This window comes from Euprymna scolopes, chromosome 2, assembly GCF_053919585.1.
Source record: "Euprymna scolopes isolate OS-2025 chromosome 2, ASM5391958v1, whole genome shotgun sequence".
NCBI classification, from domain to species: Eukaryota; Metazoa; Mollusca; class Cephalopoda; order Sepiida; family Sepiolidae; genus Euprymna; species Euprymna scolopes.
The window spans coordinates 58,137,985-58,164,128 of NC_136483.1; the positions used below are offsets into that span (position 1 = coordinate 58,137,985).

Sequence of the window (26,144 nt, forward strand, 5' to 3'; positions counted from 1 at the left end):
TGACTTTTAGAAAAAAAAAATGTTTATTCATAAAGGAAGAAAATAAAAATAGGTAAAAAAACAAACAAAAAAAAACAATGCATAAAGAACTACTTACCTACACATTATTAAAAATGTATTTGTTTGAGCCTTATACAATCATTATAATCAAAATCTGAAAATATGACACTATTGAGTTTTTTGTAACAATTAAGAAATAGAAACATTGAATTTATATAATTATTTTGGAAAGAGAAAGGTAGTTTGCTTGAAGCCTTGCTGGTAAATAAGTATGTGGTGTTTATGAAGGTTGATAGCAATGCAAGAAAAATCAGAGCGGTGAAAGAAAGTATGAATAAAACAAACAATCAAAGATAGTATTTGGATTACGAATTTTCACAAAATCTATTTTTTAAAATATTTTTTAAATATAAAATCAGTAAATAAAAGACTTACTGATAAATATAATTAAAATATCTGGAATGGTGGAATATTCAATAATTTTTTTTGAGAAGAGGAGATTTTCTCTCGAAATTACTAAAGATGTTACACCATTCTAGATATTTTTTTAAATCATATTTAGCTGCAAGTCTCATATTTACTGATTTGATATGTAAAAAAATATTTTGAAAAATAAATAAATCTTCGTGAAGATTCATAATCCAAATAGTATCTTCGATTGTTTGTTTTTATTTACACTTTCTTTCACGATTCCAATCTTTCTGCATTGCTATCATCCTTCATAAATACCCTCATACTGATAATTATTTTTTTTATTTATTTTCTAATAAATTATTGTTATGTTGTAGAAAGTGGTGTGATTAACGTAAATGATACTGAGGAGAACCTGTGTAGTTGAGATCATGCATAAGAAATGGGACACTTCTTTGCTGTGTGTGAAATCATCAAAATCTGTCATGTGACAGAAGCTAAGTGTAGTATCTGTTCTGACTCTACACCATCTTTTTTGATTTCTAAACTTATTCTTATTTTTGTTCCCATCCAGAGTGCCCCTTTTTAAGGAGCTGGATTTTCTCCATGTTAAAAACCGACCTTGGTATTCCCAAATGGTCACCCATCAGGTAGTAACCAGGCTGAACGTCGCTGAACTTTGGTGAGGCAAAAGCTTGACTCAAACACGGAACGCCAATTCACAGTCCAAGCTAATAACCATTGTATTACTTCTACTTCAAAGAAGGTAACTAAAGTATAAACAATATATTAGTGTTATTCTGCTTAAAAGAGGTTAAAGTATTTTATTGGCTTGATTAATAAAACAAATGAAAGATTTCTTTTTGATTTTTATACTTTGATGTGGTCAAACATGTCGGTGTATGTTAGATGCATTCTTGTAGATATCTGTTCACACACACACACACACACGTTTTCATATGCCTTCTGTACCTCTTGTATATAAATATATAAACGTGTTTGACATTTAATAGTGGTGTAATTCCAGAGCGTGTTCAGGTTTCAACCTGATTCTCTCAGTTACTTGTACCAACTCTTGCCTGCCCCTGGGTGTCGGGTAACAACTCAAAGTGAATTACAGGTAGAGACTTGTAGGTCTGTGTTTTTGACACCTGACACACAAACAATTATCAACCTGCTTCGAATAGAGAGAAGAGGCATTGAACTACATCAATCCAAAGTGGCACTTTTGCTTAGATATATAAGCAAAAGGGCAAGAATTAACTCGGTCGGAATTGTAAATTTTCTCCTCTTTTAATTTAATAAACATCAATATAATGTGCTGTGCGTTTTATCTAATAAATAAAGTAAAGCCAGTCTCTTCATAGGTATGTAAATATTTAGTAGCATGTTCTATTAAAAAACAAAAGAATATTTAATTGATTAGTAATAAATAATTGGCAGACACTGAGACATTTATTGAAAAATAAATTCTATTCCCAACCAAGTTTATTGAAAACATAGTTAATCTAGTTCAACATTTTATTTATTCTTAGTGATATTAACAGTAAAAAAAATCAAGCAGAGGACTAATGTTAGACTTACTTTTCAAACTGAATTCTTGCTAAAAATTGAATAAGTATTTTAAAAATTGTTTTTTTTTTTTTTTTTTTTTTTTATAATGTTAAAATATGGTGCTTAATCAATAGTATTCTGAACAATTTTAAAAGCATCAAACATTTTTCAGATGAAGCAAGGGAATATGTCGTAGATGACAGTCATAAAAGGGAGGATCAAAGATAGCCAAATGGACCTTTTCCAATTCCAAGTGATCAATCAGAATCCTAGGAATACAACTTGTGCAAAATTCGCGTTCACCTTTGGACTTTTATTTTCATACTAATGATTCACCACTTACCAAGGCCAGAAGCCACTCGAGTATAACGGTTAGTGAAATTTTCAATTGGATGATGGAACAGTACTATATAACGAACTAAGAACTATGATTAATTCACAGGACGACACAACAGATATTTGTTGATATATGACTTGAAAGCGACCATGTTGTAAACTGTAAGGAAACATTCTCATGGTAACGCGTTCCAATGGTGGGAAGACTTTGGAAAGAATCTTTGTTCATTGAAGTTCTGTTTTGATTTTAGGTACACAGAGAAATAAAGGCGAGTTCTTTGTAGTGTTAAAACCCCAAATAATTACTCAATGATAAAAAAATAATAACAACAACAAAAATTATATTAACACCTTTCAGAAATATTTTGTTTAATTTAGAAATTTATGATTATAAATACGTCTTAAAACTTTTACTCCCACTCATAAGATTGTTTGCCATTCGTCTACTTGGTACTCTTGATGACTAAAAATCAATTCCATCCTCATAAAATGTTGTTGTAACTCTTTATTTTAATTGGGGAAGGGTGAGGTAGGGAGGTTACCGATTATCAAGGCCCAGAAGCAAGTATAAGGGTTAATGAGTGTCTGGTAGACAGTGAGACTACACCATGATAAACAGTGATGGTGGAGCTTGGATAGAGATAATTTATTTAAAAGGACGGCTATACAAGAACACTTGACTTGAAAACGATTATGTTAAAGTCAGCTTGGATGCAACCCCACGGTATTGCATTCCACAGATGGACTGAAACTTTGCTCATGGAATTTTCGTTTAGTTTTAGGCACAGATATAAAGCAAGGGAAATTGTTGACAGTTATTGTAGCTTAACAGAGTTAATATAAGAATGAATGTTCAGAAAAATTATTGCAGTTTTAAGAAATATTTGTAATTTTCTCAGGTTAAGATTCTATTCATATGAGATTTGCTATTTGTATGAAAACACTTTGCCAAAAATGGAGAGAAAGTAGACAGTATTATAGTGAGAGAAGGAAATTGAGTCCAATTATCATTCTTATGAAGCTCAGAAGTGAATCGACATCATTTGCTAAACATCAGAGTTATTTAAAATATGCCTTTGCAATTTTTTTTTTTTTTAGGATATCGAGATATCCAATTTAAAATTAGAAATAAGTAATTTTAACTTAAACATCACATAACACCTGGCAGCTAAACTGTTTCTTTCAATTAAAAGTAGAATGTATTTCCTAACTTTTACATAAAGTAGTTGTGTGTGTGTTCGATTAAAAATGAGAAACTACATAAAATACTTTTTATAGAAATCGCTTCAGATAAGGCATGAAGCCACTTAATGTATAGAGCTAAAATTATTGCTTCAAGATAAAAAAAACTATCTAACGATAAGTCATATATGGATAGATTCCAACCTGAAAAACAGCAATTCTTCCCTTTTTGACAGAAACATCAAACATTCAGTGTAACTCCGAGTTGGTTATCGTAAAGAAAAAAAAAAATATGCTGTGGCCCCCTGCACTTCAGCAGCAACAACGCAGATTTTTTTAATGTTTTTATTTAATTATTTGTGTGGCCCCGTGGTGCAGTGGATAGAGATGTGGAATATCTATGATTCCAGGTGAGCATTGCTTTAATCCTACCCAAAGCCGGTCAGAGGATTAGTTGGCCAAACCGTGGTGAGACGACAACAACTATGGAAGACAGTAATTGCTGTGGATGCAGTTGGGACATTCGACATTCCTATCCCATCACGGTTAACCACCTGATGAAGGCCAGAGGAATAATTGTCCGAAACATTGTGAAAAACAACAATTAGAAGATGAGGATAATAGTCCACAAATAATTAAATAAAATAAATTATGCAAACTACTCATCTCAAAAAAGAATTCCAAATGAATTCAATAATTATTTTATGTTATTTATTTAGTTACTCACAAATTATAAATTGAAATGACAATTTTGCTTAAAATGACACACTTGCCGCTGAGCTTCTGCAACAAGGTCTCTTATGTCCAGTTCTATTTTAGATACAGCAAGGGGAATATCGTTCCTAACATCAAGCTAGTTTCTGGACTTCATTTTAATGGTCGCCAGGTCAGAAAATCCCAATTCACAAATATATGCTGTAGTGAATTGTATGAGCATTATGGTTGCCTTCTTGCTGAATAGAGTATATGATCCCTGAAAAGACAGCCAGAAGCTGGAGAGGTCTTTTTTGTAACTGAAGGTCAGCTTCATTGCTTTTGAAACCTTGAACTCTGGCAGCTCTTCTGCAAGTTCAATTTCAGTGTTGAAAGATGTGAATTTTGCATTAACTTTTTACTAGCGTCCTCTTATGAATCCTTGATTGAAAGCCTGTGGCCCTGTAAGGGGGCCATCGGCCCCCAGTTGAGAAACGCTGGTCTAGACTCTGTTGGCTTTGAGGCCCTGAGGGAATAAGACCCCCTCCTCCCGGGAAGACACTTTTCAGATACACTCATCTTTTTGTTGAGTTATTATCTTCTTTTTTAAGCTAAATCTGACAATCTGTGTTATTTTTAGCCATTTCTTTTTTGTTTCTTTTCTTTCTTTATGTAGAAAGAAATCAATGTTTAGAAGCGCTTTGGGATATTTTGATGTAGCATTGTCTGGCAATGGCAAGGCTTTCTAACTGCAGGCACATCTCAATTGGAGCATGAAATATCTGTTTTGACCGGAGGATGTCCAACAAATGGATATACTAGAATCTGCTTCTTAAAGATGCCTTTGATCAAAAAACAGCCGTCGTCCTATCCCAATGCAGGGTGGCTTGGAAATTCAAACTTACTGCTGCTCCTATTTTCACTTGCTTTGTCTTAAAAAAAAGCAAACAAAAAATAACCCAAACTCTGTCAGCTTGTTAAAACAAATCTAGCTGTTAATTTACCTCTTTGTGAAATTTGTCTGTTCAGCTGTCTAGATCAAGCAGTAAATGATATCTTATTCTTGGCTAGGGGTTACCTCTTAGCCCAGATTAGCTATTTGTGTCCCGTTACAGCTATTATTAAAGCTCGGAAATCTGTGAAGAACAAGAGTAATGGAGGAGGTGGTTTGAGTGAGTGAGTGTGAGAGATAGAAAGAGAGAGACAGAGCGGGAAAGAGAGAAACTATTCACACCCTTTTTTTAATACTATTTTTGCTTTTAACATTATGAGTTTTACCTTTTTTTAACACTTAGTCTGAAAGGAAGGCCATTTAATATTGGCCTAGTTTTCTAATCAATAACAAATTAGACGAACGTATATCTTCCCTCTCTGTTTTGATGCATGCATATATATATATATATATATATATATATATATATATATATATATATATATATATATATATATATATATAATGAAGATATTACCAAAATTGTTTTTTTTGTAGTATATAATGAATCAAAGATTGATTAATATTATAAGTAGAGTAGTTATAGGGATGATTATAATAATATTTTACATGTTGTACATCAATATTCCAGCATTTTAACCAAAATCTTACAAGTCTGAATATTAGCATGTAGACATATGCCATATAAAATAGTATATATATATATATATATATATATATATATATATATATATATATATGTATATATATTCCAGGTTGAAAAATATTCAAAAGAGTAGAATCATTGAATTCCAACAAGGGCCAGACATGGCATATATATATTTTCTCTCCTCTAAAATTAAAAAATGCTCTTAAACCTTTTTAATTTTCTTGCATGATGAGATCAATAATGATCGAAACAGTCTGCTTATCATAGCAAAATATGACTATAAAGAAAACAATATATATATATATGTATCTATGTATATATATATATATATATATATATATATATATATATATATATATATATATATATATATATAATACTACATTGGACTTATCGCAGCACTTTGGTTAAGTTTCAATGAGTAAGTGAAGCCAAACTTATTATGGTTGTTATAAAATTCTATCTAAAAAGATATTGTGCACTTTATATGTACATATGTACAAAAAAAATTAATCTAGCTTCGTTTAAGAATTCTTAAATGACCACGTTCAAGGTTGATTTTTATATTATTTCTTATCCACTTGAAATTCTAACATGAGACATTATTAGTGATCGTCCACTCGCAAAAGAGATGCCGTTCCTTGTAATTTGAGTAACAAGTTTCCCCTAATGTCCAGTACTCTGTTTCTTTCGATCACTTTGCATCCACACAACAGCCATTTTATCATTAAGTTCTAACATATAATTACCGTTTGCTTTCTCTGGAATTTGAATGACAATAAGCCTCCCTAAGAACCCAGTACTCTCCATACCCTTTCACTTCACTGGAGATCTAGATGGTGAGTGCTCTCACTCCTCAGTCGTTCTATCTTTCTGAATCCTTTATAGCATGAACACATTATATATATTGGATAGATGGATAAATAGAACGAAAGAGATAGACCGCATTTTTATTATATATATATATATATATATATATATATATATATATATATATATACATATATATATATAGTATGGATTTCTTTATTCATACAATCATTACTGGCTATGTGTGTGCATACGTTTCAGTTGCAAGCTCTTTCTAGATCCAAGTTCCTTGGGCAGCAGATCTGAAACATGTATACACATGTGTAGTCAATAATGTATATGTAAATACAGTAATTTATACTATTATACAGCTTTATTGGGCACTGTTTTATACACACTGGGATTTCATTGGATTAAAATCTAGGAACAATAACAATACAATCACTATATATATATATATATATATATATATATATATATATGCGCGTGTGTGTGTGTACATGTGTTTATGTTTATGCTGCCATAGCAAGCAACTTTCAATACATATAATTCTTATGCTCTTATATTTTGTAAATTGTTTCGAACCTAGACAAAAATGCAGATATATGTGCAAGTCATTTTGTCATGCACAGACACAATCCAATCATGATAATTATAGAAAGTGATTTGCATTCCTATCCTGATGAGCTTATAGATGCTTCCTTGGATTTTGATGAGATCTTCCTATACGTTTTTATTATTCAAGAAATGAGCAAGTTTGTCTTTTGCAACAAGTAAGATCACAAAGAAAGTAAGTTTGAAGTGATAGAAGCTGTACTCAGTTATTTCGGTAACACAGTCACAATATGACACTGTTTGAGGCGTATTGAAGAGTTACGGCAAAAGGAGAGGTAATTAGATTAGTTTGTTAGTTATTATTGGTCACCTTTGTCAAAAACTTATCTTATTTTCATTTTCACACTTGAGAAGAATTTCTGTTTTGTTTTTAAGAAAAACATGTTTGTAAAGTCAATAGTGTTCTTCTGAATATTCTGCTTGCTATTCCCCTTTGTCATGGCATGAGTTACCGTTTCTTGGACAGGAGTTATATATCCTTGAATAAAGGTGGTTCGCATGCTTTTCTTATGTGTTCCTTGTAAGTTACACATGCCCTTATGTTGTCTCCTGTTACTTTACTAACCCAAAGTTTAACACTCTTTACAAATATTTTAAGAATTTTCCATTTGAAAAAAGTTTTTATGTCTTTCTCTTTTTAGGGAGGGGGTGTGACTGGCTTAATAGATATTGTAACACACTAATCAGCTATGCCGAGTGTCACTTAGAGCACTCTTTGTTGCCTAGACAGAGTACAAAATGAGCTCTGAAATTTAGTGAGAGATGATCTATTTTGTTCCTTAAAACCCCTTTCTCACAGAAGAGACATTGATACTCTCTCTCTCTCTATTCTATCGTCATTTTCATGGATGATGACCGACTAAACTCCAATATTTGGTTACTCCTCTAAAACTTTCACGGTAAAAATTTGTCTCTCTATCACCATTAACCCTAACTACTACAAAACACACCATTCTTTTCTTCCTTTGTGTGCCTAGTCTCCGGTGTAATTTCAATGAACAGAGTTTCTTCATAGGAGCTTTCGATCTGTGGAACACATTACCACAGTACTGCTTCCGTGGCCATTAACAGATTCCTGTCATGAATCCTATCAACCATTCTCAATCCTCTCATAATGTTCTTCATTTCTCAACTGACAATTAATCCATCACATTAATTCTTATCCTCGACTGGCTTTTGGCTTTGATAAGTGATGATGCATTTAAAAAAAATATACTATCAAATCTGTTGTCATCATTCATGTTGGGAAAGATTTTGACTAGTGATGCGACAATTTCAATATTTTTCCAAATTCGGATACAATTATCAGTTCTGTTTAAATTCCCGATACCTCTAAAACCTCTAAGTATTTAGTTATAAGATTGTTTTTTTTTTGTATTTCATGATTACTGTAAAAATCCATATAACATGTGCATATATTTTTGCAAATGTGTGTGTGTGGGGGGATCTATAATTTTAATTTTATTAGTAATCTAAAATCAACAAATAATTATTATTTTATTGTTACTATCATAAATGGAAAACTAATTTTCAAAAAGTTAAAAGAAAAGACGATTTTAATTATTTAATTTTTTCCAATTTTGATACCAATTCTGATATTCCCAAAAGTCCCAATTTCTCTGATTCCGATTCTGATTAATCGTCCCAACACTAGTTTTGACACAAAATTTTTTTTCCCCTATACGATTATAATAGCAACTTATGTTCAATAAATAGTTTCCAATAGGCATTGTTTCAACATAAAATAACTCCAAATAACCCTATAAAACAGACAAAGACAAACATTTGTGTTCGAAATCTTGAAAGCAAATGTATAAGAGATTTACTTAATTTGATAGCGTTAAGTATGGTGTCATAAATAATCTCTTATTCCATCTAATTCCTATAGAAAACATTCATTTTGTAATTTTTATTGCAGTTCATTAGGTCAAAGTCAAAAAGCAAAAATCATATCTACATTGCAGAGTAAAGGAAATAACGAAAGGATTTAATTTAAAAAACAAGAACAAAAACTGTTTGAATAAAGCAGGAAAAATATATATTTTTTTACTGTTAAAATTAGTTGCACCATTAATGGCCACCATTTGCTTCTAAATTTTTGCTTTTGTTTTTCGTATTTAGTAAAGAATTTCTTTTTTAATTTCTTATTTGTATTTCTCAAAATGAAAGACACTCTTTAATTAATCTATTCTTATCTAATGGAAGATCAGTAACGAACACTTTAAATTCATTTTTGTTTAAAAAATAAATAGAAAATTGTCATTTGCACAAATGATACTAAAATGGAAAAAACAAATAAACAAAAACAATTTAAAACACATTAGAAAAACAAAAAAGGACTCCGGGTGGGGTGGGAGATGGGTCGTAATGTTGAGTAAAACCAAGTGAGAGATTTTTGTCAGTGATAAATGAGTCGGTTCTTCTTTCCAACACCTTCCATCTATACCTCCTCATCGGTCTCCCCAACCCAAAACATCACTTGTTTTAGTTCCTTTTTAATTTTTTTCTTCTTTTTCCTCATTTAACAACTTTCTTCAGTTCTTCATATTCTCGTCTTTCGCACTCTGCTTACCGCTCACTGTAGTCACCAAATTTTTCCTTTTTTGATCTCTTTTTTGATTTTTTTTGAATTTTGAAGAGGTCAAAAGGAGACTGCAAAGGACACACAAGCACTTCCCACTCTAACACTTAAACCGTTTCATTATATGTCTTCAATTTTAAAAATCAAAATAAACTTAAAAAGATACTTCTTTAATTTTTTACTTCATAATTTTTGTTTTTCCATAAAAATTATAAACAGAAAAATAAACAAAAGAATCAAAAAGAGTTTCAATAAAACCGAGAGAAATTAATCAAATATAATATTGAAAAATTAAAATAATAATAAAAAATCTTTGCATCTTTCTAATGTAAATACAAATATTTACAGAAATGCATACGCAATTTATAAATGCAATCCTTTATATTATGGACATAGTAACGTACTGATAAGCAAATATATATGCAGTGCCGCAAGAAAGGGGTTTATACCCCCCACCTCAGATCTATTATACGTTGTAGATTCACTAAGATTCTATGCAGACAGATGTATTAATTACTTTTAATCACGTAAGACCCAGAGAATTATCCAACTGCATTGAAATTGTGAGCATAGATTCAATCTGTATAAAAATATGTTTATTCGTGTTATTATCTACGTTACCTTTCACACCTATTACAAAATGAGATCCGACCATTAAAGATGAAATATGCAAGTAAATGAAAATTAAAATGAATTGTTTCAAAATCGAATTCTTTCGTCCCATCGCCAGAACCAGTTTTAAAAACCTGCTCTTTGCATTCTTTATAATTTTAATGTAATTTTGATACACATCTGTAATCATTAGAATTTTTTTTTACATAGGCATCACCACTTATCAAGGCCAATAGGCCACTCGAGGATAAGGGTTAGAGAGTGTACAGTAGAAATTGGACAATATAGTAATCGTTAGTAATGGAAATTCAGTAAATTTGTTAACAAGTGGAACGGTTCATCCAGAACTTGTTTACGTTAGACTTGAAGACAACCATATTGTAGTCAACTGGAAAGCAGGAAAACGGAAGATAATTCCACAGGCGTGCAGTTCTTAGAAAGAAGCTTTTTTCATGGAATGTACGTTTAAGTTTAGGCACAGATAACGAGTGGGGGGAATTATTGATAATGTTTTCAGCTAGACGAGTGTTTCTTGTGAAAGTTTGGCGAGGGGGGACCATAGACTGGAGCTCAGAATTTTAAATATATGAATTTAAAAAAAGTGATATTTATTTTATTTAAAGAATATTTAGCTGACAATTATTTTTACAAACAGTGAATTAGACTCTCAAGCATTGGTAGAGCAACCATACTAGAAGTACAAAAACTCTAAAATAAAACACACTTCTCTGCTTATCTTGGCATGGCTTCCTGTTATCCTCCCCCCCTCTCTCTGTCTTAATTACTGAACTTAAACAAGGCTGGGTGATGAGAAATGCAGTTAACGATTTCTCCACCATTCCTCCCGTTTAAATTCCTTATCGTGCAGAGAGTATCCATTGTTTCTACAGTCAGATGAAGGCCAATTAACTTACTATTTTACTTTATCATGTGTATCCATAAACTTATCAAAGAATTTGTCGAAGCATACTCAACCCAAGAAAAATCTTAATATTTGCGATTTTGCCCACATTATGACATTTTCTATTTTTTAATTAAAAACTATTTGACTATTTTTTGTTTTCTGTTTTGAATTCAATTTTGAAATCTTTTTCGAAAATTTGTTTGTTTTAGATGACAACATATCAATGGTCAAGCTTAAAGATACCACTGAAGCACATTATTTTAAATGCCTAAATTTTGGGCTTGTTAGCTTTTAAGACTGATTTCTTGTCAAAGAGATGTGTAAGAGTGTTGAATTTAGAGACTGCACCAGGTCAAATACATCCATGCATTACGTGTGGGGAAGAAAAGGGAGCAATTCTGGAGTCTGATGTCACGAACAACTTGTCACCATCCCTATCTCTGTCTTTGCTTTTGATTTTTTTTATGCAAAGCTTGCTTTTTACTCTTTTGCAATTACATCTCGGATTTGTGCCAACAGCATTTTCATCAGAAAGAAATAATGAATTTGCTGATTTTAAAATTTTAATAGACGCAAAAGAAAGGTCTTGTAGTGGTGAGAAGACAAAATGATATTTTTTGTATTTCAATAACAAAAAATATTTTCAATGTTTTTGATATGGTTTTGTGTTGCTGATCTTTAAACATTGACCTTTGTGTTTAAATGAATAACAAAATGTCAGTTACAATTTCAATGGATCAATTTACCGCCAATTGACAATTTAATAGCAGAATATAAAAAATGAAAATATAAAAATGAATTTCAAATTCCAAAACCAAACTAGATTTAAATTATATTTTGATCCCTGAGAAAATTTCGTCATCAATTCTCACTTGTCATTCTTTGATTGTCCAAACTTGGAAAATAATTTAGAAACAATCTATTACAAGGGTATATTGTCCTTCACCTGTGTCTAGAAAATGAATTCTCTCTGCACGATGAAGAATTTATACTAAAGCAATGGCGGTAAAATCTCTAACTGCACTTCTCTTGACTTTACATTGTTATATTTCATCTGTAAAACCCTATCCATTAAAACGTGAAGAAAACAACCTGAATTTATTTACTGCTCGCAAATAATATATTAAAACCTGACTAAATTATTAAATAGACCACTTGAATTAAGTAGAAAATCTTCCCAAAATATTTATAGTTACATTTAATCATGAATCCTTATCAATCTATCTGACATTTTTAGCTCATTAAATTATTTAAGGTTGAATTTAATCATAAATCCTTATGAATGTATCTGACATTTTTAGCTCGGTAAATTGTTTAAGGTTGAATTTAATCATGAATCATTATGAATCTATCCAACATTTTTAGCTCGTTAAAATGGGCAAAACTTAGAGCATGTTGACTTAGAAGGAGTGCTTTATGCCAAATTGATGATTGAATATGCTTAAATTTGTGCTCCTTTTTGCATTAAATACTAATCCTTATTAATCTCAAACTGTGCACTGAACGGACACCATAATACTTAGTGGTTTCGATTCTAGCTGATGGCAACCAAGTTATTTTAAAAGATTAAAAAAGTAAGTGCTATATATTAGGTATATTATAATAATCAATATAGAATTGTAATATAATAAATACGAAATCTGCATTAATCAAAATATATTTAAGTGTATTTTACCACTTGGAAAGACCGGGCTTCCCTCCTCCCTAGTATTGAAATAATTGCTGAATAGATATTTTAATGTTCACAAGAAAAATCATCTACCGACTGAACTATCCCAAGAATATATTGATAGGGATGGTTCCCTGGACTGGCTCAAAAGAGGATCCCTCCATTACGACCAAGAGAGATTGATATTGGCTGCACAAGACCAGGGCCTCATGACAAACGCCTTCAAAAAGATGTGTGGTCTAAGCAACAATAATAAATGCAGGTTCTGTAGCACTGAGGTTGAGAGTGTGGGCCACCTGATTTCTGGTTGCAAAGTCCTACTTGGAGACGGTTATTATACAGATCGCCATAACGGAGTTTGCAAATACCTTCACTGGAAGATATGTAAGAAACTCAACATTCAGTGTAGTAAAAACTCCTGGGAACATATACCCGAACGAACAGTTGGGAATGACAACTACACTATTCACTATGACTACATAATCCCTACTGCTACATATCTTGAAAATGCAGCTGTTAAACCAGATATAGTGATTTGGGACAGAGCAAACAAAAAAGCGACCGTAATAGAGGTCAGTGTACCCAATGATACAGGGCTTAACAGAGTTGAGAGGGAAAAGATTACAAAGTATCAAGGACTTATGTATGATATGAAACGAAATTGGAAATTAAAAGACGTTTCAATTATACCAGTCATCATAGGAGTAACTGGGCTTATGAAAAAGAATTTTAAAAAGTACATAGCAAGCATACCCGGTGAACCAAGTGCAAGTGAAATACAAACGATTGCATTGAAAGGGACGGCTAGAATCCTGAAAAGATCTCTTGGTTGGACTCACTAAAATAGGGGTAAATGTCAGACATCTGGTTGGATGTCCCATCCCCTAGAAGAAAAAGTTTAAGAAAAATGAAAAAAAAAAGGGAAAATCAGCCTTGGAAGACCTACTAATCTCAGAGGGACAATGTCTATCCTTAAAAGAGCTCTCTGATATAAATTAAAATTGTAATGAAATCCAATGTTATTTTCAGAATGGACTTCCTTGAGAGAGAGAGAGAGAGAGAGAGAGAGAGAGAGAGAGAGAGAGAGAGAGAGAGAGAGAGAGAGAGCAACCAAGCTATGACCAGTTTTTGAATTGTAATGATAAGACCAACTTCATTTTCTGCATTTATGATACACTGTTGGAACACAACAATTTTAAGACTCTCTATGAAAATGAATCTTTCTTCCAATTTTCTAAGCTTTACTTTAAACATACTTGGGCGCAATCACTGGAAGATTGAGCTATAATGAAATACAGATTGTATCCATAAAAAGACAAAATTAAAAGAACCCTCGGATCTAAATTTGAATCATAACGAAATCAATTGTTAGCCATAGAAAGGAGTTCCGCGATCTTTTTGAATTGAAATAACATTTTTTAAAACTCAATTTTTCTCTTCTAACTAAGTTTCATATAAGCTATCTGCATTTATGGTATTTTCTATAGTAAAATGATTAAGTAACTATTAATAAACCATTTAAACTGTAAACAAAATAAATATTAAAATCGATTACAGTAAATATTTAAAAAAATATTAGGAAGGGATGAAAATTTTTTTCTTAAAAGTAAATATTAACGTTAATTGATTTTAACATTTATTTTGTTTCTAGTTTGAATGATTTATTAATATTTCTTACAATCACTTTACTATTTATTTTGTAAATAGTTTCATTTTTTAGCATAAGTACTCCAATGGTGATATGTAGCAATATTTAGATGTTAATATGTTAAAATAAGCTGAAAACAGAATTGTTAACATAAGGTAAGACTAAGTAAAATGAGGAAAATTTCGTTAGAAAAGTTTTTATATAAACATTTGATATTTACACGATAAAAAATACGAAACACTTAAATAAATAAAAATTCAGTGAGAAATTTTTTAAAGATTAGAGTTCATTGTACAAGATTCAGTCAAAGAAAGACTAATAATAGATTGAATTACTTTACTGACAATTTTATTTGGTATACAAAAAATAATTACAAGTATTTTGATAAAAAATAAGTCTCAGCATAAAAAAGAATGAAAAAAAATATCATGTGTCATCAACCACTTATCTGATTGGGCGTTTTATCTACAAATCATTTTCTCTTTAACAAAGGAGGGTATTAAAAATTAATTGCTGTAATTATGCAACTCTTAGCAATTTCATGAAATTAGGATGAAATATGTATTTAGGAAATAAGTTCTATATTTTAGTTCACTTTGTCTGTCTGCCCATTCCACTTTTTCCTCTAGGCCGATATGGTTGAAACTTTGTATGGATCTTTGATATAATAAGGTGTAGCAAATTAAGTATTATGGTATCTGTTCGATGCACAGTTAGGGATTAGTAGGATAAGTATTTAAGGCAAATATGAGCACAAATTTAACCATATTCAACCATCAATTTAGCATTAAGCACTCATTCTAAGTCAATGGACTATAACTTTTGTCCGTTTTTAACAGCTAAAAATCTAGTTATCTCTATATTCTTTCTATAATTAAATAAGAAATTATCTTTTTTTGTTTATTTTTTGCATATAAATAAATGTTAGTGTTTCAAATTGATATTGTTTGTCAATATGTTACAATGTTGGTTAAAGACCTTAGGTCAGAGATTATGTATTTAAAAACAAACCCAAACAAAAAAACTGGTTTGATCTGATTGGTTGATTATGATTTGAATTTCTTTCTTTTTTTGTTGTTGTTGTCGTTATTATTATTGTTTTTTTTTTTTTTGATTGATAGTGATTTGAAAATCTATCTTAACACTCAGAGAAACGCTTTCAATTGGGCTGGAAAAAGAAGCAGGGAGTTGACAGAGGTGCATTATCGGCCAAATCAATGAGTTAATTTCCTCTCAATTCATCAAAAATATTGAGGGGGGCGGCCAAAGGTTTTTAAGGAAAAACAAAAGACACAGTTTTGGAGGATAAAGAGGATTAGAGGGGGCGCATCTGACAATCACATTGGATTGATAAGGAATAAATCATACTTATGCACCCTTCTCTTATTGATCTATGCAACCATTTATCATCTGATCACCCACACCTCTATCCTTAAACGAACAATTATATATACATGTGTGTGTGTGTGTACTAGTGTACACTCCTTGTCAAAAATGACGAAAATAAAATGCTCCAGAAATGTTCCCACTAATATTCATATAAAATCATAAAATTATGCCAGTAATTTAATTTTTATATATATAAATTATTTTTGATAATCTTCACCCTCAAGATTTCTTTCAAAATTCACTTTAGGCAAGGAGAGTTGTCTGACTTGCTATTTATTTTCTCTCTTTCCCTTACCAATTGAAATGGTTTCATTAGGGAGGGATTAAAATAGCCATGTGGTTTGCTCGCTAACTTTTCTATGATGAGATAGATTTATATTTATGTACAAATAAATACACACTGATTGTGATTATACAGTGAAGGATATATATATATATATATATATATATATATATATATATATATATATATTAGTCTGTGAGTTTTTTTAACCTTGGAAACTACAAAATTTTCTTTTTAGTCCTTTGTTGGAAAATTATTTTGTCAGTAAGTCATAAAATCTCCTGCAATCCCTGAATCAACTTTCTCGAACTCACAGTAAACCTAAGTTTTCAGGGATCACACTGTTTTGGGTATATATATATATATATATATATATATATATATATATATATATATATATATATATTTCATACACCTACTAAAATTAAACTCCTCCCATAATTGCATAAAAACCCTATTTACTAACACTATAAATATCATTCTACAAGTACAATACAATAATAGAACTCCAAAACCTAAAAAAACTCTTACAGATTTGCATTACTTAAATCCTTTTCAATAACCCTCGCAGGTTATACACATAAATCAACGGTGTCTCGATGGGATCAAACTTTGCAGATTATTACATAACAAACTTCAAAAATAAAATATTTTCTAATCCACATAACAAACCTAATGTACACACTTGATATATTGACGATATTTTCATTGTTACTGAATCACACATAAACATTAAAAAACTCCAGCAAAATGTTCAAACCCACTCCATCCTTGCATTTACACACGAACTGAACATTAATAAAATCCTCTTTTGATACATACTAATCAACGCTACTAATCCTACACAATATACGACCTCAGCATATAAAAACCCCACTGAGAACAATTCAACCCTCTCAATTACCACAGCAAATGCCCACAAAATAGCTCTTATAAAAACCTTATCCCACGTGCATACAATATATCCAGACAAATATTTTACAAAGAATTAACCAGCATAAAACAAACACGAATAAATAACAATTTCCCTAATAAAATAGTTGATCAACAAATCAAGCTCTATATAAACTCTATGCATAATAAGAACATAAACAAAGTCCTAACAAAAACGAAACCTTCCAATTACAATACAAACCTATTGCATACTAACTATAAACTTTACAAAAAAATAATAACTAAACTAATAAAATGATACCCTAAACCCATCAAACAAAATAAAAAGATTCAACTAATTCTATATTACACGAAATTTAAAATATCTAACTTAATAATTAAAAACAATAATACTATTGACTCAACACGGAGCCAAACAAATGTAATATACAAATTCGCTTGTCACTTTACGAATTCCTATAATACATATACTGGTCATATAACGACAACTCTCTCCAGATGTCTCACCTATCACCTATCAGAAAACAGTGCATTCAACGCCATATTATTTCTCATAATAAAAAACTAAGGCCAGCCGAAATAAAAAGTATATCAACCACTAATACTAAAATTAAGTGCACAAATAATTGCACACAGATTAAAATTATGAGAAGCAATCCAATCAATAAAATAAAGCCTAACAAAAAACTATTTAATACAGGTACTAACAAATGAGACATATATAGCAATTATATATACACGAGATCGAATAAGGATCAACAAATTTTCCTCCTATTATACTTTTATTGCTATTGAAATCAGAGAAATCTCCCTTTTTTTCAATCAAATTGATTGATTTCCTGCTTTTGCTGAAGAATCCACCGAGGTGTATCAGCAGGAAGCTTCACGAACCTCTCCACACTAACTTAGTCCACAATAAATTGTAGTTTATATTACACTGTAGAGAACCTACTGTTTATTTCATGAAATCAATTTTATATAATGGCTTGAATTACAGCTTAAATTGCAAAAGTCAAGCAATCATGGTTTGATTGTGCTCTAAACAAAAGCATTTATTTTCAACGCGTCCCTATCTATCAAATAATCTACTGTTGATTTTATTCACTGGGCCTTTCTGTTCATACAGTGATAAAACTTCTTAAATACATTTGTAATGTTAAGCTGTATAGAAGTGTTAACTTGGGTCAAAACTGGACGTTCTTATCTAATCAGATTTGTTCGATTATCGATTTTATTATTCTACACATTAATAATCATACCACATAATTACATTGACACACCGATTCCCGTCAAATTACCAAAGTTAAGCAACGTTGAGCTTGGTAATTACTAAAATGGGTGACCAATTTAGGAATTCCAGGCACTGTATGTAGGAGAACGTCGACACCTCCCTACAAGAGTTGCAAAAACCTAATATCGTCATCTCCCTTAACAGGAGTATACGTACGACTGAGAATTGCTTGTGAATTTCATATTCCTTTGGAGGAAGCCGGTTAAACCCAAATAGGGTTAGTATCGTTTCACACACACACGCACACGCGTGTACACACACACACACACACACACACACACACACACACACACACACACACACACACACACACACATTAAGTACATTTGTGTGAAAATTCAAAATATTCGACCAAGCCGTTTTGGAGCTCATAGGGAACGAACACACACACTAAATTCCTGATGTCGATACAATCATTGATTCCGCCGATCTTCTGAAAACCTCTTGAGTTGTTTTTTCTCGGATTACCGTAAAAAAAACATGTAGTATGTACATATATTTTCGCAAACGTATTTATTCAAAGTAAACCATTCAAATTCAACGGCAGATTAGGCTATGTACACGTATAATACAAGCATCAATGTGCACACATCTGTGTTCGTCGTTTCGTCTTCCACAGCCGTGTAACATGATATTAACATTCACAGGTCAGTGACAACGTCTCTTTAGATTTAGACATTCACTAGGCACGGCTTAATCCACCATAAAGCCATTTTAAGCAGAAGAGAAATCCGAACTTGTGTTGCTCCAATATATTTAAGTAGGGGATAAGAGTTGGAGTTGCTATTGCCTGTAAAATCAGCATTTAAAATCCTGATCATATTTTGTATATATTTGTGGATCGGGTTCTAAAACATCAACACAAAAATCCCCATTAAATGTTAGGAGAGAGGAGTGGAGGTGAGGTGTTGTGAGGAACTGCTTTGGTGCCCTGGATTAGTAGTAATTAGACTTGACCTAGGGTCATAATCTGATGATAAAAGCTTTGTTGAAAGCATTATTGCAATTTATACAGTAGCGGTTCCATGAGAACATAATGCATGTTTCAGATTGAAGTATTTGTTAGACAACTGTATTGAATAACTGTGATACAGCGAAACAGTTTAATTATTTAAAATATTAATGAAATATTACACCTTGTATGACCAATATATGTACTATAGGAGGCAATTATAAAATGTTGCTTCTGTTCTAACTCACTCTCTCTCACACACACATTATATATATATATATATATATATATATATATAAGTTTAGTGGTTGCATTTAAATTCTGAAAAAATAACATATAGACACATATATTCGAATTAAGAATATATTGTTTGACAAAACGAATATATGGAAGGGGTTATGCTGATTTCCTTAATCCATGGATTTTCAATAAAGGCTCAGATCATCAGAGGAAATGAAATGCGGTTAGCAAAATGTTCAGCTGTGAATAGACACTTATTTTGCGTTTTAGCACAAATATTGAAAATAGTTTAAGTGGTGAATGCTAATTATATGGAAATAATTATAGGAAAGATAATTTGATACAACATGGATAGTCCATTATCGGAAGGAGTACAATGTCCTCCGGGGTTATAAATCCAGGTAGGCAGAATATTGGTCCAGGGGAGAAGGCAGTAGTCCCCTATAACAAAAAAGTGTGGTTGCTCCTTATTGATTTTCCGAGCTTCTCCTTTTTGGTTAGGATCGCCCTGAAAGTATTACTTCAAGTAATATCTATCAGGATCTTTCATCTGATTTCTGATCAGTGTCTTATCTCGAATATATATATATATATATATATATATATATATATATATATATATATATATATATATATACATACATACATACAGTAGAACCCCAGGATTCGGCATTAATCCGTTCTGGAATTGGGATCATAAGGCGAAATCGCCATATGGCAGGGCTTAAGTAAAATGTTATACAGTACATATTAAAAATAAGTAACAAAATACCGTACAGTATATAATACGCATGTATATGATCAAATAACATTAGAAATAACATTAGAAATAACACCGTAAGGGGGAGCAAATACCGTAACCAGGAGCTGGAAAAACATTGTATTCCACATCGTAACCTGAAAAAAAAAACATATTCCAGGACCACCCTATCCCAACATTCTACTGTATATATAATTTTTATAAGCATTAAATCAATTTATGAATCTGTACTATACGTACTTCATTCTTTTTTGTCAGTCAGTGATTTGTTTGGTTGTTTTGTTTTACAGTATATCTTTTCAGGTTATTTATTGCAGAATTCTATCATTTTGACAAAAGTTTTCATGCTTTAAGTTCTTTATGTCTTCGAATATTTATTCATGATGTTTGGTTTGCAAAGGGAAAGGAAAAAAAAACAGTAACATCAATGTTTGGTGCATTTTAAATCAGGAAACCAATATATTCAGGCAGTCTGATCTAGTAGCACCAGTAGCCTTCAATAAAGTTTAGTAAAGAAAAACAGATTAATTAGTAAATGTTCATTTAATGTTTATAAAAATGTTTATAAAAAATTATAAAAATCTATTTTGTATTGAACACTTTCCCTTGGTCTGTGGGAGGTGGTCTTGGTAAAATGAATAATGATGTGGACTGACAAGTTCGAATCTAATTGGTTCCATAGCTCTTTTCTTACTTGTGGATGTTAGCAACCTTCATGATTCATTCTGAATCGAGAAAACCAATGCCAACCACATTTGCTGAAAGATATCGTATGATGCTGATACAATTTTTTTCATGATCTCTCTAACATTGAATTTCATTGTACATTTTGACAAGTTTCTGAACTTAAATTCTTGAATTCACTATTTTCTTAAATGGAATTTCAAAATTGATAGATATTTGCATATATTTAAAAAAAAATAATAGAAGCAAGTGTGATTTCATCGTATTACTGTGTGCATAGATTAAGGGGGTTGGTTGATTATTATCTTCTTTAAAGAGAAAACCCTATTAAAAAGCACGGGAAAATGATTGCTGTAATTACAATCAAGGTTGGGAAAGAAATTCCCTCGAGCAGTGCCATTAATAATCACCACGTAATAAGTAATTTTTGTGTCTCTGAACAAAAGTTGAGACAGGAAAAACCCAATTTGAAGGAGTGAATAATTTTAGTGGATGGAATTATTGATGACTAAATGATGAGGGAATGTATGCTCAGTTCGGACACTAGGCGGACAGTAGTTGCGAGGGTAATTAAAGTAATGGAGTTGACAAATGCTGTAGTATCCCTGGCTACTTTATTAGTAATAACCAGATTATGATGATGATTTATACTCTATTTTGCTCAGATCTGTTTGTTTCATTGCGACTGTTTTCTTTCTTTCTTTCTTCTTACAGATATGCATTGACCTTCTGCAAAAAGGGGTCACCATCAGTAATGTCTATCTTACCCCAAATAATTCCCCAAAAAATGAGTATAGGCCAATAGAAGGTAAAGGCAACCTATTGATGGCATTTTAATTTATAGCAGCCCATTGCGATTCCTATGGTCATTATTTTCAATTTTCTTTTCGTGATTATGTAAAACTTATCTGCTCTCTTTCTCTATTAATTACTCTGGCCCTTAAATAGATATTTATACTGAAACATAACAGAAATAAGTATTTTTGCAGTCTTTTAAGTAATAATAAGATGTATATAAATTAAAATCCTGAAAGGAAAATTAAAAATGTTAATTAAATAAACAATCAGTGACCTTTTCTGCACAGATCACGTGACAAATCCAACATAGAAAATGATTTAACTGTTAAACCAATAAAAAGCTCTCTCGTTTAAATTCAACCATTCTTTTTGCAAGCATACTAAAAGATACAAAGAACCTGAAAACTTAAAAAAAAAAGAGAGAGAGAGTGAGAGAGAGAGAGAGAGAGAGAGAGAGAGAGAGAGAGAGACAGACAGACAGACAGACAGACAGACACGCAGAGAATAGGGAGGATAACTCAGTCATATTTACCTTCTTACCCACGAGGGTCAGATGTGAAATAACAAGGTATCAATACTAATCGCCCAAGTTTCAATGAGATTTATTTGCTAGACAAACTAACCAAAAGAATATTTTGTTATCAGCTCTCTTATCAAAGACAGCTCAGTATATTCTCTTCTCCCATCTGACTCCAGTTAATATACTGAAACATCTTTCCTTATAAACTGTAACCCTTAAGAACAAGTCAATTTACATTATTATTAGCTGACCGCTGAAAGACTTACTTCTACATATTTTGTTTATACTTGACTTATCTAGTATATACACGCACCTATGATCACAAAGAAACGACTTTTGTACACTTCTTTGAATAAATACTGTATTCTTTTATATACTAATAAAACTTTGAGCGATTATTATCTTCTTGTCACCGTGCACGCTTTTCATAAATTTCCTAGATGACAGGGGGTTGGTGAATAGCGTAAATAAAGGGTGAATGAAGAAGTAGTTGAAGGTATCCAATGACGTAAATAATTAAAATTGAAAGAAAGGAGAAAAGGAAAGAAATAAAAGAGAAAGAGACACAGAAGAAAGAGAGGAAGAAAGAGAGAATTTATTATAACATTACAAGATTTTATTTTATGAAAACCTTTAAGAATTTCCAAATATTTATGAACTCCTTCTTATTTCTTCTTTTTAACCACTGATTATTTACATAACCTGCCAGAAGATGCTGAAATGAAGTTGCTGGAGATTTGGTCATAAACTGGAGAAGTACCTTTCTTGGAGAAGTACCTTATTCTTGAGAAAAGCATGGATTCATATCTCATTCTCCCAGTTACAACAAAAATATTAGCGTAAACTAAACCTTAATAAAGAAACTAATTTAGGAAAAAGAAAACTGAAATAACACCATTTTAAGTATTCTCACAGAAAGCAACTGCAAACCGCTGTGAGTAACGATTACTACGATATTGTCCCATTGATTACTGTACACGCAATAACCCTTATCCCCGAGTAGCATCCGAGCCTTGATAAGTGGTGACTTCCCTGTAAAAACAAAAGAAAAGAAAACATGAATATCCTCCCCCATACCTCCGTGCCATTTTTTTTGTTTATCGTGGGATTAAAAAAATACTTATCACTGATTCCTGCAACAGGTCTGACACTTAATAAATAAACTAATCTATAAAGTATTTCCAAACAAAATCAAATATAAAATCAGATGTTTTGTTGAAAGGTGTGGTATTTTGGTAATGAAGATGAAGGCATTTATATAATGGGTTGTATTCTCAAATTGGAGTGTGACTTCTTTGCTCCTTTTTGACACCTTGGAGCACCTTACAAGGTTAAAAGAAACTACTCTCTATATTTACCTTGCTCTTCCTTACTCTGCCTTCCTCCTCATGAAGAAGAAGAAGAAAAAGAAGGCTGCTGCCTACTTAGATTTACAATGGTATACATACTATAAAGGTACTTTCTAAAATTAAATGTACTGGAAAAGAAAGCAATCATAAAAAATACTATTTTGAGAAACATTTTTCGAAAAGAAAAAAAAAAGGAAAGAACAAACCCGATCCTGTCAGACACGGTGCGATTCCCGGCAACAGTTAGCCGCAATCCTTTAACAGTCTTTGCTCATACAACCACACGTTCACATTTCATTTATTTACCCAACCACATCCAACACTCTTTCTTCTTCTTTATTCTTCTTCTCTCAAACATTCGCCAGCAACTGAATATATATATATATATATATATATATATATATATATATATATATATATATATATATATATATATATACACACACACACACACACACACGGATACAAGAAACAAAATATCACCTGTCTAGACAAAAATATCATCTCAAATGAAAATAGACATGAATCTCTTTTAGTCACTTTTAATATTCCTCACAAAAGTTATTGTCAGTATCAGTAATCACCACTAAGCTTACTAGGTGATTTCTTAGGGCACCAAAATCTAGGGGCACCACAAATTAAAACTTAGAAAGTATTAAGTATGAACTAAAAATTGTATCAGCAGTATGATAGAGGATTGAAGTACAATGCTTTCTTTTTCTTTTTTTTTTTTTTACTAGGGAGTAGGGAGTCGCCGCTTAGTAAGGCCCAACTACGAGGATAAGGGTTAATGAGTGTGAATTGGCTGGTGAAACAACACCGAGATGATGGGTAGTAGTGGAAATTGAGTAGAAATTGATTATTTAAGAGGACAATTCGGAAGTAGGTAATACTGTTTTGATACTTGGTAGCAATGTAGTAACGATTGCTATAGCTTAGTTTACACACAATTAAGGGCTTGTCTCAATCACCAAATCATCTTGTACAAGCACTGATTATTGTGAACTGCTCCAAAACAACAACAATCTCTTCTTTCCTAAAACAAACAATAACTTTTCTTTGTCATAAAAATTAAGGAAAAAACTTCCAACAGTATTATGCATATTTTCAATCAACATTGGCAGAACGGCAGAGGTATAAATGGTGACTGGCTGAAGACCTTCAAATATGATATGATTAATCCATATAATAATGCAACAAAGCAAATAAGTTTATGGATACAAAAACAAAACAATATTATAGCTAAGGAATATGAAAACGTCAGAGTAAATTTTGTGACTGAATAACAAAGTTGTATCCTTAGCACTGGCTCCCACTAGTGATTGGTGCTTGGAACCACTTTTTTTTTTTTTTTTTTTTTACACAGTGATCACCACTTATCAAGGCCCGGAAGCCACTCAAGGATAAGGGTTATTGCATGTACAGTACGTTCGTGTGGAGATTTGATGAAGTGTTTACTTAAGGGGGCGGTTCATTAGGAATTTGTTAACATTGGACTTGAAGACATCCAAGTTGTAGTCCGGTGGGAAGCAGGCAGACGGAACAGAGTTTCACAGGCGTGCAGTTCTAAGAAAGAAGCTCTGTTCATGGAATCCGCATTTTGATCTAGGCACAGATATAGAATGGGGGAAAAATTTCACAGTGGATTCAGCTAGACGGGTGTTTTTCGTGAAAGATTGGCGAGGGAGGACCAGAGATTGGAGTTCAGACGAGCACTTGCCATGGAAATAACGATAAAACAAGGATAGGCTCGCAACGTCTCTCCTGTGGGAGAGAGGTTGCAGGGTAGAGAAAAGGGCATCCCCCACTAAGCCACAAAGTCTATTTTGTACTCTGTCAAGGCAGGATAAGCTCCTGCCCAGATATGGCAACAGTATTCCATCCTTGGACGTACTTGGCTTTTATATAGATAGAGAATTGCATCAGTAGTGAGATATCTTCTGGAGCGGTAGAAGGATCCCACCATCTTTCCAGCGACCTTGGCAACAGACGATGTACGTGTTCCATTTTAGATCAGGAGTAAAGGTCAAACCCAGAAGCTTGTCAAAACACGGGGCCTCACCCAGACGAGAGCCATCCATCACAATTGATGCCAGATGGGGATCAGAGCGTTGATGATGTAAGGATAGGAGTTTGGTTTTAGATGCATTAAAGGTAACCAGCCACATCTTCCCCCACTGAACCACGTGCTCGAGATCAGAGGAGAGAGAATCAGAGAGAACTTTGTCATTTACAGCCTTTGATGTGTTGCCGTAGATGGTCGTGTCATCAGCATAGATGTCGACGAATGATTTAAGTATGTGTTTAAGGAGGTCATTGATGTAGATCAGGAAGAGAGTTGGGCCCACTTCACTGCACATGTAAAAGT

The 26,144-nt window shown here is 32.1% G+C and overlaps 1 protein-coding gene across 2 annotated transcripts in view; it reads right to left on the minus strand.

The window, feature by feature from the left end:
- The window catches only part of LOC145291508 (uncharacterized), a 783,169-nt gene that overhangs the window by 98,130 nt on the left and 658,895 nt on the right, over nucleotides 1-26,144 (minus strand). The gene's annotated exons all lie outside the window — the stretch shown is intronic.